This window comes from Oncorhynchus kisutch, linkage group LG8, assembly GCF_002021735.2.
Source record: "Oncorhynchus kisutch isolate 150728-3 linkage group LG8, Okis_V2, whole genome shotgun sequence".
Lineage (NCBI taxonomy): Eukaryota > Metazoa > Chordata > Actinopteri > Salmoniformes > Salmonidae > Oncorhynchus > Oncorhynchus kisutch.
The window spans coordinates 26,782,481-26,802,638 of NC_034181.2; the positions used below are offsets into that span (position 1 = coordinate 26,782,481).

General features: G+C 42.0%; 1 protein-coding gene across 3 annotated transcripts in view; it reads left to right on the top strand.

Moving 5' to 3' along the window:
- Positions 1-819: 819 nt before the first annotated feature.
- coro1ca (coronin, actin binding protein, 1Ca) overlaps positions 820-20,158 on the top strand; it is a 59,833-nt gene continuing 40,494 nt past the window's right edge. Inside the window, exon 1 of one of the 3 annotated variants that reach the window (XM_020490109.2) lies at positions 820-973. The gene's annotated coding sequence lies outside the window, so the exon portion shown is untranslated. The remainder of the gene's footprint in view (positions 974-20,158) is intronic. The other 2 variants (XM_020490108.2, XM_020490110.2) reach the window with 2 other exon arrangements.

Here is a 20,158-nt window from a genome sequence, read left to right on the forward strand (position 1 = left end):
ATCAGAAACTTGTATATTTGAATAATTTGTATGTTGAAAGTATTTGGTAATCACAGGCTTTTCTGATCCATAGGTCCAAAACATTGTTTTTCATTTAGTTATATGATTTATCCCAATCCCCTCCAAATCTACTGTGGGTCTAAGCAACAAGGCTCAGGGAAACATTTGGTGGCTGATTGGACGGATACAGACGCTATTTATGTGGATTTGTAAAATGATGCCATCTTGTGGCAAGCAGAATAAACAAATTCCTGAGGTAGATTTTGTTCTCAATTCATGTTCTATTTAATCTATTAGCTAAAATACCTCTAAACAACATTTGTCATCAGCTTTAGAGGAGGCAGTTAAAGCAACACACTACATATAGTACACTGCCCTCTTGCCCTTTTACTGAGTGTGGGTGACATTTGCATAGGTACAGTCAGAATAGATTTGCAGCCTACTTCTACTGGGACATTACGTTTTATAAGGGACAGTGCACCAACCACTCCCATGCCTTCAAGGTGTACACATCTGTCATTAAAAGAAAGAGAGGGGGATTATGTCAATGCTTATTGCTCATCAAGTTTCAGATTTCCAAGGCGTTCATATTTATCACATTGTAACAATATACAGTAGATGTGTTATTATGTAGATGCGTTTCCTTTTTATGTTATTCATTATAACACACTATTTATCACATTAACAATTACATATTGGAGCCATGTGTCTTGCTCCCTGACACAGCTCTAACGGGGATTGTGATTGGTGGTCTTGGCTGCTGCTCATCTTTTCCAAACATGCCTGGCCAAGCCATAACTGAGGCGGGGAATGGGGATAGGGGAGGGCGTTGCGTCCGGTGCAGCAGTGACAGAGGGAAAGAGAGCACAAGCGAGTTGTCAGTGGTATTAGCGGTGGATTCAATTGGGTGAACGTCGACAGTCCTATTTTAGATAATTCAGCAGTCAGGGATATTTGTACTTTGATCTGGAAGGTAAGTATTTTTTCTTTTTCTTTAATAATGTTGTACACACAGTTCCGACTTGGTTATTGTATTAATCTGTGTCGTCTGTGCTTTAGTTAGCGAGGCACCACTTGCTTGAATTCAGTGAGGAAAGCTACAGCTAATTGGGATTGACAAGTTTTCAACGCCAATGAGTTAGTTACCTAGCTAAATTAGGTAGCTAACTAGCTACATTTTTTGCCTTTAGTACTTGTGATAGCCATAAACTGACTAGCTATCCACCATGTGGGATGAATGACCAGTCCAGCAGCCAGTTGTGGTAGGGTATTATTCCACGACAATGTAATCGTTTCTGATGAACCGAACAGTCAGTTAAAACGAACGATCAGTTAAAACGAGGATGGGGTAATGTAATTTAGCCTCAAACTGTCAAAACTATATAATATTAGGGAGGTAACGTTAGCTAGTTAACTGGAAAGTATTGATTCAGACAGCTGAGCTCATTCAGCTTTACAATGTCATCTGGGTGTTGCTGATGACTGCAGGCTTGCAACAATTTCTTAGCACAATCAAATTAGGTTTGTGTCCACAGATAACCTCTTTTGCAAAAAGGAATTTATAATTAATGTAGGAATGACTCAAATTGGCTGTTAAAAAATAGCATTTTGATCTATGATAACATTGATTTTACTTGAGGGATTTTGGTTTTCAGACCTGAAGGATTTGACTATTATTAGCCTCGATCCCCCCTCCAGAACTATTTGCAAAGATGTGTGTTTGCGTAAGCAGCTTGGGAGTTCCCTTCCATTGGAGAATGAGTGAGTCATTGTGGGTGGAGGACTGGCCATAGCTAGCTGTCTGACCTGAGGGGCACATGTTAACACCATGGTCATGTTTGGTCTGGATGTCAGGACGCATCAACCTCTGGCTGGCACGTTGGCTGGCCACTCAGACCACACCACTGTTAACTCCGAAGTTACCCCTTACCTCCCAAGGCTTGTCTGGGAGAGGAAGTGGGTCAGAATAGAGGGAAATTAAGCGTGAGATGCACCGACGTGTTAGGCTACAGAGGGAGTGGGGGTTGGCAAATAAGTCCTCGAACCCCCCTCCAGCCACGTTTGTATAAATGGATTCCAAGATGAAGGTCCTTAGGAAATTTGGGAGAACACAACAAGAACATGCACATTTTCAGGTAGCATTTCTGCCTGATGGTAACTCTGATTGCATACCTCGGTTCACATCTCACATTCTTGAGTTTGTGTCAGGTCCTGTCTGTGCAAGGTGGTGCTATCCGAGGCCACATCACCAAGGTGAAGTGTTTACATCTTCTGAGACTCCTCCTCTACAGGGAAATAAAATTCTGCTACTTTAAATAGGATTTTCATAATGATTTGGAGTAGCCCTACACATTAGCAATGTTTATTCAACCAATTATTTTCTGCCCTGTGGAGGTATCAAGAAACCATCACACAAAGCTGCACATGTGCTCTAAGTTGTTGCATCACACCCAGTTCTTGCTGGTATTATCACACCCAACACCATTAGTCTGTTTGATTAGGGTTAGTAGGCACAACTACCTTTGGTGCTGTGAACATGACCCATCATGGAAAGGTGTTCATGTCTTGCCAACAGTATCCACCTCTCCTCATTTTTGGGAAGCCAAGTGTGATGGTATTTTGTCCAGTTCCATTTCCTTTGCCCAGTTCTGTGGGTGTGCTGCCAAACCTGCTCTGAAGTTCCAGCAGGAACTGGGAGGAGGACCTGACTGACCATGTCAGAACCAGGGTGTGAGAGTTTGTGACAGACAGGACTGCACAGGCCTAGTTGAGATTTGAGACCAAGATGTCATGTGATGTGTGTTTGTCTGTCTGTAGATGTGACTCATTTGGGAAGTGGCCAGGAGCATGCACTGATCTGATGAGCACACCATTCAGCATGATTTCTGTGGCAGTGTATCCATCTGGTCAAAACTGGTTGTTTCATCACATCTTTTGCCCACACTTTTTGTTTTGACTTTCTCATTTAGTGGATTTTGTCTTGGTGGATGTAAAACAACAAACTCTCACCTTAACCTAGCACAGGAGTTTGTCTGCCTAAAGCCTGTCTTGATTTAAGTAGCTTCATAGGGTTTGGGGAGTGGACCTACTCAAGTCTGGGAATTAAGTTGGATAAGTACACGCATAGACAAATGTCCTCCTTTGAAACAGTTGATGTTTTGTTCTTATAGTTTAGGCTAGTCCCTGGTAAGGTTCTCTACCAGATCCTGACCTTCCAGAAGAAGGTGAAATAGTGAATGCTGCTGTACATCATCCTCATTTGACATTTAATGTGCAGTTTGAACATAGTTGAAATGTCTGGTCTTGTTCGTCCGAGCATAGATGGATACGGTGCCTTAGGAGAGTATTCAGACTTGACTTATTCCACATTTTGTTAGGTTACAGCTTTATTCTAAAATTGATTAAATAACAAAAAATTCTCAGCAATCTACACACAATCCCCAAATAATGACAAAGTGAAAACAGGTTGAATGGGAGAAACTTCCCAAATACAGGTGTAATAAGCTTGTAGCGTCATACCCAAGAAGACTCGCTGCTGTAATCGCTGCCAAAGGTGCTTTGAAGTACTGAGTAAAGGGTCTGAATACTTTGGTAAACGTGATATTTCAGTGTGTTTAAGAAATGTGCAAAACATAAACAGTTTTTGCTTTGTCATTATGGGGTATTGTGTGTAGATTGACGAGCGGAGAAAACAACTTAATCCATTTTAGACTAAGGCTGTAACGAAACAAAATGTAGAAAAAGTTGAGGGGTCTGAATACTTTCCGAATGCATTGTAGATGGGGAAATAAGTGGCTCAGTTCCAGTGGATTGTCTTGTTGCACTGGTTCTGTCTGTATTTTGCAGGATACAGTCTTTTTGGCCCTTGAGCGCATAGTCCCAAGTTTGAAAACAATACAACATTCCATTGAACTGTGCTGCTGACATTGTGCCCTCGTGGTATTTTACAAAGAGCAGAGCACAGACCACATGGTCACCCAGGAACAGAGAATGGTGAAAAAACAGCACCTTATCTCATTGTTGAGAAAAGCAGTGGAATGTAGCTGGAATTTGATTACAATGGTACACTGTGGATTTGGTTACGGGAAGAGGATTTAGGTGGCGTCTCTATGCGTTCTGAGTGACAAAAGGCAAAGTCTGCCAGTGCATCGAGAGCATTGATGCGACAGTACAGAAAGAAAAGCCTTGGGACAACATAATGCCAGACACTGGGGTGCGGGGCTCCACTCCACTCCAGAGTGGTCATTTGTGTTGATGGGCTATGTGGTTAATCAGTGGCAAGTTTTTTTGTTGTAATTTTTTACCCCCTTTCTCTCCCCAACTTCGTATTATCCAATTATTAGTAGTTACTATCTTGTCTCATTGCTACAACTCCCGTACGGGATCGGGAGAGACGAAGGTCATGCGTCCTCCGAAACACAACACAACCAAGCCCGGCCCGCCACAGGAGACGCTGGTGCGCGATGAGACAACCCGGACGACGCTAGGCCAATTGTGCGTCACCCCACGGACCTCCCGGTCGCGACAGAGCCTGGGCGCGAACCCAGAGTCTCTGGTGGCACAGCTAGCGCTGCGATGCAGTGCCCTAGACCACTTGCACCACCTGGGAGGCCCTAATCAGTGCCAAGTTATGTAGGGCTACTTCATGTGCACACCGACTAGAGTTGAATATTTTACAAATGTCCATCCTGAGAATAAATAACTTTTCTCCTAGGCAACCTGGTTTTTCCCTTCCAAACCAAAAGTGTCATTTATAAAGCATATAAATGTGTCTAGATTTGATTAGAGCTTTGATCAGAATGGAAATTCAAGCTGATGCTACCTGAGCCTGATGAATTTCATTAAACTAGAGATCTGTTTTTTGCAAGAGCTGTGTCTCAATATCCAATATCGCCCTTCTGCATCTGCGATGGAAGGTGGCAGAGCTAGAGCGGTGTTTGTCAGACCATGAGACATCCTGAAAATCGGTCTTCTCACAAAATAAATTGTGTAGCGACCGAACAGTTTGGCCTATCAAAAATAGTATGACCACTGCAATGAAAAATGACTCTCACGAACAAGATGGTGTTCTGTTTTGCTCTAGGATGCTCACAAGACTCGTCTGAAGTTGGTACAGCCTCTTCTGTCTGTTGCGCCCGACCGGTTGGGGCTACACAATAATATCTGTGGAAAGCTGAGACTCTCACGAACACGATGCTATTCTTCGTTGTGCTCTGGGACAGGGTATCCCAAACTCGGTCCTGGAGCCCCCCCCCCCCGGGTGCACGTTTAGTTTTTTGCCCTATCACTACACAGCTGATTTAAAATAATAAAAGCATGATGATGAGTTGGCTATTTGAATCAGCTGTGTAGTGCTAGGGCAAAAACCAAAACGTATACCCAGGGGGGGCTCCAGGACCGAGTTTGGGAAACCCTGCTCTAGGGCGCCCACAAGCCTCAAGACTTGTCTGAAAGTCCATGGTACTAGTTAAAAAATTATGGAAGTGTGGAGATAGTTTAGTGCCTAAAACAAGGTGGATAATGAAATGTAAAAAAAAAATATATATTTTATCTCTCTGATATAGAATAGACATTTCAGAACAAACTTCCTTTTTGATATTTTTGGGGGACTCTTCCATGCAGGGAATCTGTTGTTCAATGTGTTTGTATTGGCTAATACCATATTCCTATTTAATTTTTTTTAAATGTTAAAACAATTTTATACTTCAATGGATATTAAAAATCCAATGGATAAATAATCCTTGGTATTACTTTGTCTTAAAACAATTCCATTATAGTTTAGTAGATTTCCTAATTCTCTTTCCTTGGCTGACTACCTCTCCCCTTCTCCACATAATGTTTTGGTTGTCACTAGTTACCGCAGCCACATAGTCATAAACCTATTTATTTCCTAACTTATTTCTACATTTTATCTTCTTAAAATCAGTTTTTAAAACTAACCTTAACCACACTAATATTATGTCTAATCCTAAAACCAAAGATCAAATTTATTTTCAAGAATGGTTCAAATACAGCCAATTTTGACTTTGTGGCTGTGGTAACTAGTGGAAACTGTTTTGGGGGATTTCCTGGTCTTTGAGCTCCCTGCAGTGAGCTATGAATTTCAGTGCTTGATAACATCAGCATCTGTCTGGTTCCCTAGTAACCACTCTGTAGTGAGCGGATGGTTAAATATTTAAAGAAGTCAATTCAATTTGGATTGACATTGTTAATTCTTGCTTTGGTTGACCACCTGCCCATTCTTCATGTACAAGGATTAGACCCTACATCCTTTAAAAAATTATTAGTGGCTTTCACAGGGACCGGGAGAGTGAGATACACGATAGGGCTTTCAAGCAGAGGAGATGCTGACCTGATCTGTCGGTGGGTGGGGGGAATGGGATCAGACAGGATACAGACCTTCCTCATCATTTTCCTGGCTCTGTCTGTGTAGAATTTCCCTTTTACTCAGGATGATTTCAGATTGATCAGTGAACTAACCTTTCCCCTGAATGACACGGTCTATTTCCTTGTGTGTATTGTTTTGCAGTGATCCTTGTGGTGCATTGTCAGGGCGGGGCAGTATTATAGTGTGGCAGCCTTCTCATTGACAAACCAGTTTTGGCACTGATAGTTGTAGACAGAATGGGATGGCCATGCTGTAGTAGGCCTAATTGTGATGCATGAACATAACCATGTATAGTGTTAGATTGTCTTCAGCTGAAAGGGACATAAAAGAAGGCATTACGAGCTCTTGCTCTTTTTTTTCACTAACTGCTTACCAGCCTTATGCCAGAGCATAACAATGTGCCTTGGTTTAAGAAAAGGCAGCAGTCCCCACTCCCCAGCACTCAGCTTTGACTGTTTGGTGGAGAGGAGACCTCTAACCTTCTGTGCTCTCAAGGAAAGTGGGAATGGACTGAATTGTTCTGTTATCACTGATTACTTCACATGCTGTGCTCAGTCTCGCGCTCTCTTTCTGTCTCGTCATTCTCTTCACTGGTTGTGCAAAAATGCACTTAGTGCGACACTGACACAGGACAGGAGCTTATAGATAAGTTTTAAGCTCTTTATAGTTAGGGATATACACATTTATTAGAATATTCAAAAGTGCCTTAGACCACTGCGCCACTCAGGAGGCCCAGAATATTCATTTTTTAGAAAAAATAAGGGTACATTTCATATGCGTTGTCTAAATTTAAATTAACATCTGTGGCATTGCTACATACAAGGATAAACCATGACATTAGAAATTGTAATAAAATACGTTTTATGACCGTTTCTATCGGTATAAAGCCTAACAAGTTTCTATCGGTATAAAGCCTAACAAGCTTACATGCTTGTTATTGTCAGTCAATCGAAGCTGCACTACCATGTGTAACAAGTGACTTGGTAGATTTATAATCAATGCAAAATAGAATGACAATTACAGAATTAAGTTGGCTAAGTTAGGAGTAGCCTACAATGATCAACCAACAGGTAGGCTGTTTAATATGAATGGAGTTGTTGTAGATAAAGATGCTGGGAGTTCAATTATCCTTGCTAGCTGGCTAACTAACTTAGCTGGCTAGTGTAGCTAGCTAGCTTTACATCGATTTGATGCCGTCAAGACTGACACTACCAGATGAGAGAACCTATCGCAGCAACAAGTTTGTCTAACTTGTTGGTTTGGGTACTTTTGCTCATTCACTCTCCCTCTGTTACACAGTCATGGTCAAAACATGTTAATATATCAGTAGCTAAGATGGAGAGCTCTGTCTATTTAACTAGGCAAGTCAGTTAAGAACAAATTGTAAGTTACTATGACGGCCTATCAAAAGGCAAAAGGCCTCCTGCAAGGGCTGGTATAAAAATAAAAAAAGGACGAGAGACAATGGTACAAACATTATTGTGCACAGATAACGGCACAAAGGGCAATAATGTAGAGACAACAATACATCACACAAAGCAGCAACAACTGTCAGTACGAGTGTGCATGATTTTGAGTTGTTGAATGAAGAGATTGAGAACTGTCCAGTTTGAGTGTTTGTTGCTAGTTGCAGCGAACTGAAAAGACGAACAACCCAGGGATGTGTGTTTTGGGGACCTTTTAACAGAATGTGACTGGCAGAACAGGTGTTGTATGTGGAGAATGAGGGGTTCGGTAGGTATCTCAGATAGTGGGGAGTGAGGGTTTTATAAATAAGCATCAACCAGTGGGTCTTGCGACAGGTACACAGCGATGATCAGTTTCCAGAGGACTATAGAGTGCAGTGATGTGTCCTATAAGGAGCATTGGTGGCAAATCTGATGGCTGGATGTATGGGTAGGATGGTCATCTGAATCAGGGTTCTTTTGGCAGCTGGGGTGAAAGAGGAGTGATTTACAATAGAGGAAACCAAGTCTAGATGTAACTTTAGTCTGCAGCTTTGATATCTGCTGAGAGAAGGACCGTGTACTGTCTAGCCATACTCCCAAGTACTTGTATGAGGTGACTACCTCAAGCTCTAAACCCTCGGAGGTAGTAATAACACCTGTGGGGAGAGGGGCATTCTTCTTACCAAACCACATTACTTTTGTTTTTGAAGGTGTTCAGAACAAGGTTAAGGATAGAGAAAGCTTGTTGGATGCTAAGAAAGCTTTGTTATAGAGCATTTAACACCAAAACCAGGGGGGGGGCAGCTGAGTATCACTGTATTATCCGCATATAAATGAACGAGAGCTTCCTACTGCCCGAGCTATGTTGTTGAGAAGAGCGTCGGACCTAGGATTTAGCCTAGGTGTACTCCTTTGGTGACAGGCAGGCAGTGGCTGAGACAGCAGCTTTTCTGACTTTATATTAGAGGTCAACCGATTATTATTTTTCAACGCCGATACCGAACATATGAAAGCTGGTGGTTCCTTTTAACATGAGTCTTCAATATTCCCAGGTAAGAAGTTTTAGGTTGTAGTTATTATAGGAATTATAGGACCATTTCCCTCTACCATTTGTATTTCATTAATCTTTGACTATTGGCTGTTCTTATAGGTACATTAGTATTTCCAGTGTAACAGTATAGCTTCCGTCCCTCTCCTCGCTCCTCCCTGGGCTCGAACCAGCAACACAACGACAACAAGGGAAACAACCACCCCAAGGCTCAGAGCGAGTGAAGTTTGAAATGCTATTAGCGCGCGCTAACTAGCTAGCTATTCCACTTTGGTTACACCAGCCTCATCTCGGGAGTTGATAGGCTTGAAGTCATAAACAGCGCAATGCTTAACGCACAATGAAGAGCTGCTTGCAAAACGCACTAAAGTGCTGTTTGAATGAATGTTTACGCACCTGCTTCTGCCTACCACCGCTCAGTCAGATACTTGTATGCTCAGTCAGATTATATGCAACGCAGGACACGCTAGATAATATCTAGTGATTTATGATTGTTTTTTATAAGATAAGTTTAATGCTAGCTCGCAACTTACCTTGGCTTACTGCATTCGCGTAACAGACAGTCAGTCTCCTTGTGGAGTGCAACAAGAGAGAGGCAGGTCGTTATTGCATTGGACTTGTTAACTGTCAGGTTGGATCCCCCGAGCTGACAAGGTGAAAATCTGTCGTTCTGCCCCTGAACAAGGCAGTTAATCCACCGTTCCTAGGCCGTGATTGAAAATAAGAATGTTTTCTTACCTTTATTTAACTAGGCAGTCAGTTATGTAAAATATCTATATTTTTAAATCGGCAAATCGGCGCCCAAAAATAACGATTTCCGATTGTTATGAAAACTTGAAATCGGCCCTAATTAATCGGCCATTCCGATTTAAGCGGTCAACCTCTACTTTATATACTGCACTCGTTGAGTGGTTGTTAGCAAATCAGGCCAAAGACCTCTCAGACACCAACACTACTTACCCGGCCCACAAGAATGGAATGGTCCACTGTGTCAATCTTTGGCCAAGTCAATAAAAATAGCAGCACAATATTGCTTAGGATCAAGGGCAATGGTAACATCATTGAGGACCTTTTAAGGTTCTAGTGACACATCCATAACCTGAGCAGAAACCAGATTGCATACCAGAGAATACAATAGACATCAAAAAGCCAGGCAGTTACACTTACAAGTTTTTACACCGCTTTTGATAAACAGGGCAAAATAGAAATTGCCCTATAACAGTTAGGATCAGCTTGATCTCCCCCTTTTTTAAATAAAGGACTGACCCAGATGAGTTTTTTTGGGGTCAAGTTTAAGGAGCTCCTTTAGCACCTCGGACTCAGTGACTGCCTGCGGGCAGAAACTTTGTAATGGGGCAGGGGGAAAAGAGGGAGGAGCATCGGGGCTATTCACATTAGAAGGGGTGGGAGATGAGATGTTGGATGGGCAAGGAGGCATGGCTTAGTCAAATAGGAATCCTGATTTAAAGAGCTCAGCCATGTGCTTCTTGTCAGTAACAACCACATTAAGGGACATGGGAAGATGTGAGGAGTGTTTATTCTCCAGGTCTTCAACTATTTTCCAGAACTTCTTGGTTAGACCCACAGAGGGAGAACTGCTCCTTAATGACCAATACATCTGGATTGAAGCTGTGAACCGACACATTCAATTGATCAATTTTAGGTAATAAGCTTCTAGTGTTAACGTGCAGAAAACCCTGGGTTTTACGAGAGCAGAAATCGGTAAAGTAACTAACTTTGGCCTGAGTACACTTATTTCTCATTTGCCTGAACGAGAACCAGTCAGCCTGAGTGTGTGTGCCGAGCCAAATGGAATTCTTGAGGTGGAGTAACCGTGCCAGATCACGGTCAAACCAGGGGCTGAACCTGTTGTTAAATCTCATTTTCTTTATGGGGGCTGGTATGTTAACCTCTCTGGGATATTCGGGACGGTAGCGTCCCACCTCGCTAACCGCCAGTGAAAGCGCAGGGCGCCAAATTCAAAACAACTAAAATCTCATAATTAAAATTCCTCAAGCATACAAGTATTTTACACCATTTTAAAGATAAAATTCGCGTTAATCCGGCCACAGTGTCTGATTTCAAAAAGGCTTTACAGTGAAAGCACCGCAAACGATTATGTTGGGACACAGAAAAACACAGCCATTTTTCCAGCCAAAGAGAGGAGTCACAAAAAGCAGAAATGGAGATAAATGAATCACTAACCTTTGATCTTCATCAGATGACACTCATAGGACTTCATGTTACACAATACATGTATGTTTTGTTTGATAAAGTTCATATTTATATCCAAAAATCTCAGTAAACATTGGTGCGTTATGTTCCGTAGTTCCAAAACATCCGGTGATTTTGCAGAGAGCCACATCAATTTACAGAAATACTCATAATAAACATTGATAAAAGATGCAACTATTATAAACTTCTCCTTAATGCAACCGCTGTGTCAGATTTAAAAAAAACTTTACGGAAAAAGCATACCATGCAATAATCTGAGTACGGCGCTCAGAGACCAAAACAGCCAAAGAGAGATCCGCCATGTTGTGGAGTAAACAGAAGTCAGAAATAGCATTATAAATATTCACTTACCTTTGATCTTCATCAGAATGCACTCCCAGGAATCCGAGTTCCACAATAAATGTTTGATTTGTTCGATAAAGTTAATTTATGTCCTAATTCCTCCTTTTGTTAGGGCGTTTGGTAAACAAATCCAAACGTGCGTGCAAGTCCAGCCAAAAAGGTCGGACGAAAAGTCCAAACAGTTATATTACAGGTCGTAGAAACATGTCAAACTAAGTATAGAATCAATCTTTAGGATGTTTTTAACATAAATCTTCAATAATTTTCCAACTGGAGAATTCCTTTATCTGTAGAAAAGCAATGGAACGCAAGCTAACTTTTACGCGCGGTCATGTGAATCTGGCAATCTGCCAGACACCTGGCTCAATCCCCTCTCATTCGGCCCCACTTCACAGTAGAAGCATCAAACAAGGTTCTAAAGAGGGTTGACATCTAGTGGAATCCTTAAGAAGTGCAAAATGACCCCACATACACTGTATATCGGAATGTCAATGAGTTGAAAAACTACAAACCTCAGATTTCCCACTTCCTGGTTGGATTTTTCTCAGGTTTTCGCCTGCCATATGATTTCTGTTATACTCACAGACATCATTCAAACAGTTTTAGAAACTTCAGAGGTTTCTATCCAAATATACAAATTATATGCATATTCTAGCTTTTCTGGCTGAGTAGCAGGCAGTTTACTCTGGGCACCTTATTCATCCAAGCTACTCAATACTGCCCCCCAGTCACCAAGAAGTTAACAATAACGCTGAAAATATCAAATAATCTTCGACAGAGGAGAGTTCATGAAGGTTTGCTCATTAAAGTTTTTTTAGCAAGCGTCTAAGACAAATCGGGACACGTCGTTTCACTGAGCAGCCATTACGAACACAGGCTGAAAAACAGTGATTTATTATTATACCTTTATTTCAACAAGGAACACAGACTGAGACCAAGGTCTCTTTTACAGCTGGGCCCTGCGTATACATGTTTACATATACAGTTTAGGTACAACGATTAAAAAACGAAACAAGACAAACACAATGATCACAGATAACACACATAAAATACAGCAACAGATTACATTTACTCATAGGTTATTCTAGTAACAGCACAAGAACTTGCATTACCCAAAACAGTTACAAGCAATATAAAAATGCTCCAATAAATATTTAAAATGAACAAGGAGGACAAGAGTCTCAAGTTTAGTCTGCAGGCTATTCCATAGGCAAGGAGCATAACAGGAAAAGGCAGCCATACCCAACTCTGTGGAAATCGCATGGGGCTCAAGTGTAATCCATGCTTGAGACCTGGTTTTAGGAATTCTAATTCTAATATTGATGAGTGATGATAAATAAAAAGGTAGCTTTTTCAGAAGTGCTTTATAGACAAACATGAGAGCATGTTGTTCTTGTCTAACGGACAGCGAAGTCCAACCCACATATTAATATAAAACACAGTGGTGAATGGTGAGCTAGCACCTGTAATAAACCTAAGTGCGCAATTATAAGTAGCATCCAGCGATTTTAAGTGTTGATGCCGTAGCATTCATGTAAATAATTTCCCCATAATCTATAAAACATAAGTAGCTTGCACAATTTGTCTTCTATTTGTAGATGACAAACGTCCTGTTTCTATAGAGGAAGCCTAGCTTGATTTTTAGCCGTTTACAAAGTTTGTCAATATGCATTTTAAAAGACAGTTTATCATCCGACCATATCCCTAAGTATTTATATGCATAGACCTGATTCATTTGAGAACCATCTAAGCTCGTAAGTGCAAGTGTATTTTCAACCAACTTTTTGAACCTATTAAAAATCATAATGATTTCTTTGCATTTAAAACAAGTCTCAGCTGTATAAAATATCCTTGCAATATCTTAATCTGTCTCCAATAGTGATAATGCTTGGTCAGCTGTTGAAGCGATCGAGTACATGAGTGTTATCAGCATATAAATGATTTTGACACTCATCTCCAATATTGTTTATGTAGAGAGTGAACAGTAATGGACCAAGTTTAGAACCTTGTGGGACCCCTTTAACCAACTCCAATGGCTCAGTCGATGGCATCCAGTCAATCAGCCTGACTTCTATCCTTTAGATCGTGATGAAACCAACGACAGGCATCCAATCCCAGTACTATTGACGACAGCTTACCCAAACGTATCGCATGGTCTACAGTGTCAAAAGCTTTAGATAAATCTATGAACAAGGCGGCACAGTACTTTTATCTAGGGCATTAGTAGTATAATTTACAACACATACAGTGGCCGTAATAGTACTGTTTAGGTCTAAAGCCAAATTGATTACTAGAAAGAGTATTGTTAAAGATTGTAGTTGCCTATTCACCAGTGACTCTAGAAGTTTAGCCAAACAGGAGAGCTTAGAGATGGGCCGATAATGATCAAATTCACTACCATCACCTCCCTTGAGGAGTGGTAAAACAAAAGCTGTTTTCTAAGATTTAGGAATCTTTCCTACGACATATGTTTGATGAAAAATATGCGTCACTACACCAGCAATAATAGGTGCCGCACACTTGAGTAAATATGGATCCAGATAGTGCAAAAAAAGACATCTTCTGTGACTTTTTGAAAATTAAAAACCAGCTTACTGTTTTCCACATAAACTGAAGGCCAAGGGACTGAAACAATAGACCGGTCAGGATAATATTGGCCATTTTCTTTCAAAAAGAAAACCAGCAGAAAAATAAGTGAATTAATAAGCATCACAAAGTTCAGTTCGGTCACTGATGATCCCAGATTCCGATGTAATTTGCTTTGGCAGGCAAGTCGGAGTTTCCTCGTTTAAGTGAGTTAACAGTTTTCCAGAATTTAGCGGGATCACCAGCAGACTCTGTCATAGCATGAAGAAAATACCTAGATTTGACCTTTTTTATCCTTCCGGTCCATTTATTTCTCAATTGCCTAAAAGGCAGCCAATCAGCTGTTTCACCAGTTTTCCTTGCCAATGCCCATGCTTGATTCTTTTGCAGAAAAAGGATTTTCAAATCACAGGAGAATCAACTTTAGTTAGTTTTTTTTTTTTTTTTACCCTAAGTTGCTTTGTTTATCAGTTATGAAGGTACAAATAGGCTGTAAAAGGGTGATCACTAAGAGGCCCAATGCTTTAGGATTTGGTCAGGTGGTTTGAGCATGTCCCAGTTTAGGTCACCTAGCAGGACAAATTCAGACTTGGTGTTTTATTTTATTTTTATTTCACCTTTATTTATTAAGTTCTCATTTACAACTGTGACCTGGCCAAGAATAAAGCAAAGCAGTTCAACACATACAACAACACAGATTTACACATGGAATAAACAAAACATACAATCAATAATACAGTTGAAAAAAATCTAGATACAGTGTGTGCAAATGAGGTAAGAAAAGGGAGGTAAGGCAATAAATAAACCATGGTGGCAAAGTAATTACAGTATATCAATTAGACACTAGATTGATTGATGTGCAGAAGATGAATGTGCAAGTAGAGACACAGGGGTGCAAAGGAGCAAGATAAATAAATACAGTATTGGGATGAGGTAGTTGGATGGGCTATTTACAGATGGGCTATGTGCAGTGATCTGTGAGCTGGTCAGACATCTGGTGCTTAAAGCTAGTGAGGGAGGTAATAGTCTCCAGCTTCAGTGATACAGTGCAAGGGGCCAGGAGCGAGCTTAGGGCAGGTAGGGTACAGGCCGGTGCTGATGGAGGACGATGGCACCCAGCAACAGTCAACAAAGAGCGATTTGAAAGTTTAATGCTTAAAACCAGAAAATCAAATTGTTTAGGGACAGACTTGGTGGAGACAACCGAGCACTGAAGGTGATCCTTGGTAAAGATTGCCACTCCCCCACCGTTTGGAAGATCTGTCTTGCTGAAAAAGGTTAACATCCGTGTTCAAAGCACTCTTCCTTAACCACATCTCAGTAATGACCAACACATCTGGTTGGTCATGCCCCCTGTCACTCAAGGCGCGCATTTGATGTTACTCAACCACGAGACACTTGTGTTCAGTCTGCATGGTCAATGCAGCACATGCAGCAATACTGTTTTCACTTTGCTTCTTAATATAAATCCACTAGCGTTCAATAATGACACTATTAGTTTGTTTCTTACATCAGCAAACAGCTAGTTTGTCTTTTCTTTGCAAGTTGCCCTACATCTTGAGATGCTAATTGTTAGCCGCTAATAGCTAGCTAGCTAATAAATGTACTGAGCAAACTTAGCTAGCTTATACAGCCTGATAATACCAGTGATGGCATCGACCTCAATCAGCATGTTTGTGCAACAGTATCTTCTAAATCAGAGGAATATGCAAAGCAATAATGTTAGATACATGAAGTAGCTAAGAGAGAACATGCAATGTAGCCAAATCTTATAGGGTCTCCTAGGAAACAAGTATCAACAATTTAGTTCCTACCTTGTCACTAACTCCTCCCTGGCATTTTAATTTGTCATCTCAAACACCACTGTATTCAAAGTGCCCACTTATATACTAACTTCTATTTCCATGATTCCAACAGGTTTGCTCAAATTTTCAGGGAAGTCAGGAACCAATATACTCAGTCATTTAGGAAAGCTAAGGCTAGCTTTTTCAAACAAACTTGATTCTTGGAGCACTAATTTCAAAAAGTTTCAAAAAGTCCAAGGAGAATAAGAACACCTCCTACCAGCTGACAACTGCACAGAGGATAGGCACCACTGATAAATCTACGATAATTTATAAGCAATTTTTCCACGGCTACTCTTACCCCGGTGAACATCTCAGCACCCCCTGCAGCAACTTGACCAACCCCCCCCCCCCCCCCCCCCCCTGCTTCTCCTTCCCCCAAATCTACACAGCTGATGTTCTGAAATAACTGAATCACTACAAATCAGCTGGACTAGATAATCTGGAACCTCTCTTTCTAAAATGATCTGCCAAAATTGTTGCAACCCCTATTACTAGCCTATTCAACCTCTTTCGTATCGTCTGAGATCCCCAAAGATTGGAAAGCTGCCGCGGTCATCCCCCTCTTCAAAAGGGGGTGACACTCTAGACCCAAACTTTTATAAACCTATTTAACAGATCACCGACCATTTCGAATCCCTCCGTACCTTCACTATGCAATCTGGTTTCCGAGCTGGTCATGGGTACACCGCAGCCACGATCCACGTCCTGAGCGATATCATAACCACCATTGATAGAAGACAATACTATGCAGCCGTCTTCATTGACAGAGCCAAAAGCCTTGGCCAGGTCGATCACCGTATTCTTATTGGCAGACTTGATAGCCTTAGCTTCTCAAATGACTGCTTCGCCTGGTTCACCAACTACTTCTCTGATAGAGTTCAGTGTGTCAAATCGAAGGGCCTGTTCTCCGGACCCCTGGTGGTCTCTATGGGGGTGCCACAGGGCTCAACTCTCGGGCCGACTCTTCTCTGTGTATATATCCAATGTCGCTCTTGCTGCTGGTGATTCTCTGATCCACCTCTACGCAGACAACACCATTCTGTATACATCTGGCCCTTTTCACTGTGCTAACAAACCTCCCAAAGAGCTTCAATGCCATACAACTCCTTCCGTGGCCTCCAACTGCTTTTAAATGCTAGTAAAACTAAGTGCATGCTCTTCAACCGATCGCTGCCCGCACCCTCCCGCCCGACTAGCGTCACTACTCTAGAAGGTTCTGACCTAGAATATGTGGACAACTACAAATACCTAGGTGTCTGGTTAGACTGTGAACGCTCCTTCCAGACTCACATTAAGCATCTCCAATCCAAAATTAAATCTAGAATCGACTTCCTATTTCACAACAAAGCCTCCTTCACCAATGCTGCCAAACACCCTTGTAAAACTGACTACCCTAATGATCCTTGACTTCGGCGATGTCATTTACAAAATAGCTCCCACACTCTACTTAGACTTCATCCAGTTTGCTATCACAGTGCCATCCGTTTTGTCACCATAGCCCCATATACTACCCACCACTGCGACCGGTATGCTCTTGTTGGCCCTGCCTTCTCAGTTCACTGGTCACCATAACACCCACCCGTAGCATGCGCTCCAGCAGGTATTTCACTGGTCATCCCCAAAGCCAACACTTCCTTTGGCAGCCTTTCATTTGAGTTCTCTGCTGCCAATGACTGGAACAAATTGCAAAAATCACTGAAACTAGAGTCTTATCTTCCCCTCTAACGTTAAGCATCAGCTATCAGAGCAGCTTACCGATCACTGTACCTGTACTCAGCTAATCTGTAAATAGCACACCCAACTACCTCATCGCCATATTATTACTAGTGTTCCATTTATTAAAGTGGTCAGTGATTCCAAGTCTATGTATATAGGGCAGCAGCCTCTAGTGTGCTAGTGATGGCTATTTAATAGTCTGATTGCCTTGAGAGAGAGGTTGTTTTTCAGTCTCTGTCCCAGCTTTGAGGCACATATACTGACCTCGCCTTCTGGATGATAGCAGGGTGAACAGGCAGTGGCTCGGGTGGTTGTTGTCCTTGATGATCTTTTTGGTCTTCCTGTGACATTGGGTGGTGTAGGTCTCCTAGAGGGCAGGTAGTTTGCCCCCGGTGATGTGTTGTGCAGACAGCACCACCCTCTGCAGAGCCCTGCGATTGTGGGCGGTGCAGTTGCCGTACCAGGCGGTGATGCAGACCGACAGGATGCTCTCAATTGTGCATCTGTAAAAGTTTGTCAGGGTTTTAGGTGACGAGCCAAATTTCTTCAGCCTCCTGAGGTTGAAGTCGTGCTGTTGTGCCTTCACCACACTGTCTGTGTGGGTCGACCATTTCAGTTTGTCATTGATGTGTACATTGAGGATCTTGAAGCGTTCTACCTTCTCCACTACAGTCCTGTGGATAGGGGGATGCTCCCTCTGCCGTTTCCTTAAGTCTACTATGTTTTGTTGACGTTGGATGAGAGGTTATTTTCCTGGCACCATACTTCCAGAGCCCTCACCACCTCCCTATAGGATGTTTCGTCGTTGTTGGTAATCAAGCCCACTACTGTTGTGTCGACTGCAAACTTGATGATTGAGTTGGAGGCGTGCGTGGCCACGCAGTTATGGGTGAAATGGGAGTACAGGAGGGGGCTGAGCATGCATCCTTGTGGGGCCCCAGTGTTGAGGATCAGCGAAGTGGTGTTGTTTCCTATCTTCACAGCCTGAGGGCGGCCCGTCAGGAAGTCTAGGACGGTGTTGCACAGGACGGTGTTAAGACCCAGGGCCTCGAGCTTAATGATGCGTTTGGAGGGTACTATGGTTTTGAATGCTGAGCTATTGTCAATGACCAGCGTTCTTACATCTTGAAGAATGTGGTGACGGTAGACTGGGTTAGGGAGAGATGAAATATGTCCGTAAACACTCCAGCCGGCTGGTCTGCGCATGCTCTGAGGTCACACGTACACAGATTTTGTATTGTAGCTATGTGGTGGAGTAGGGGCCTGAGGTCAGTGTGTTGTGAAATCTGAATGTATAAAAAAAGAATAATAATTGTGTAACTGCCGGACCCCAGTAAGAGTAGCTGCTGGGATCCATAATAAATACAAAAAGGGGCATGTTTTCATGAGCTTGGGTCCCAGGAAAGCACTTTCTTATTTGGGTCTCAGGCTGTAAAAGTTTATGAACCCCTGGTCTAAATAATCCATATGTTCTTCTGAAATATGAACACAGAAATAATGGAATTTTTTACTTTTATTGTGGTTGTATTTGACACAATTACAATCTTGGTCTTGAATCGGTCTCACTTTAGGTGGTCTTGAACACAACACTGAAACGATCTACACTCATCTGTCCAGCCATGGAATTTAAACTTGATCTCCATTGTAAAAAGCATGTCGACATTATCTTCAACATTTGCAATATTGAAATTCGATCTCCATAGTGTCAGGATTCGGGACGAGACAGACGGCCAGCTTTTCTCAGTCAGTCGAAATCATGGATTGGCATCATTTTTATGGATACACACACAAAGAAATATCAATAGAAAACATGTGAAACGAAATACAGCTAGTATGCAGTCTTTTCAACTTCAGTCTGAAGTGATTGAGTTAGCTGTGTAGTTGGCTAGTTAGCAAGGTGGGAAGAGCCTCAATAGCAGATTGATCGCAAGTCGCTTGCCAAACAATTCTGAAAGTACATGCAATTTCCATGCAACCTGCATTGTTCTAGAACTGTCAACCAGTGCTTGGGTAGTGGTTTTGCTTTACATTGCAGTCAAGACGAATAGAACTAATGACCAGCAAGTGCTTAACATTGCGTATTATTGCTTAAGTAGAGGATAGGAAAGCCAGGAAACAGTGCGCCGCCATGCAAGACTCTCTGACCGAGCTCTTACAGAACTCCCTCACCAACCGACCCCAGCTATCACTGTTGTATACCAAAGTTGTCAAACCCCACCTGTCTTCCAGTCAACTTTTTCATATTCATTGCCTTTGAATCATACAGTATGTTTCGTATGTGGGTTTTCTATGCACTAGCTGAACATTTAAAAACGTTTAAAGTTGTATGGACCAGATTCAGCAAGCAGAACTGCATGATCTTCTTACACTTGCCAGAGTATCCTAATTTGGCCTAGCCTAACATCTTTTCTGTTCTCAGAAGTTCTCACAGAGCTTTGCTTCTTGATTGGCAGCTAAAGACTGGCTTAGTTCTGAACACTGCATGGCCCCTCTCTGACGCTGTAATGCTTACAAATTCTTCAGTCACATTTAGCACACATTATGAGCC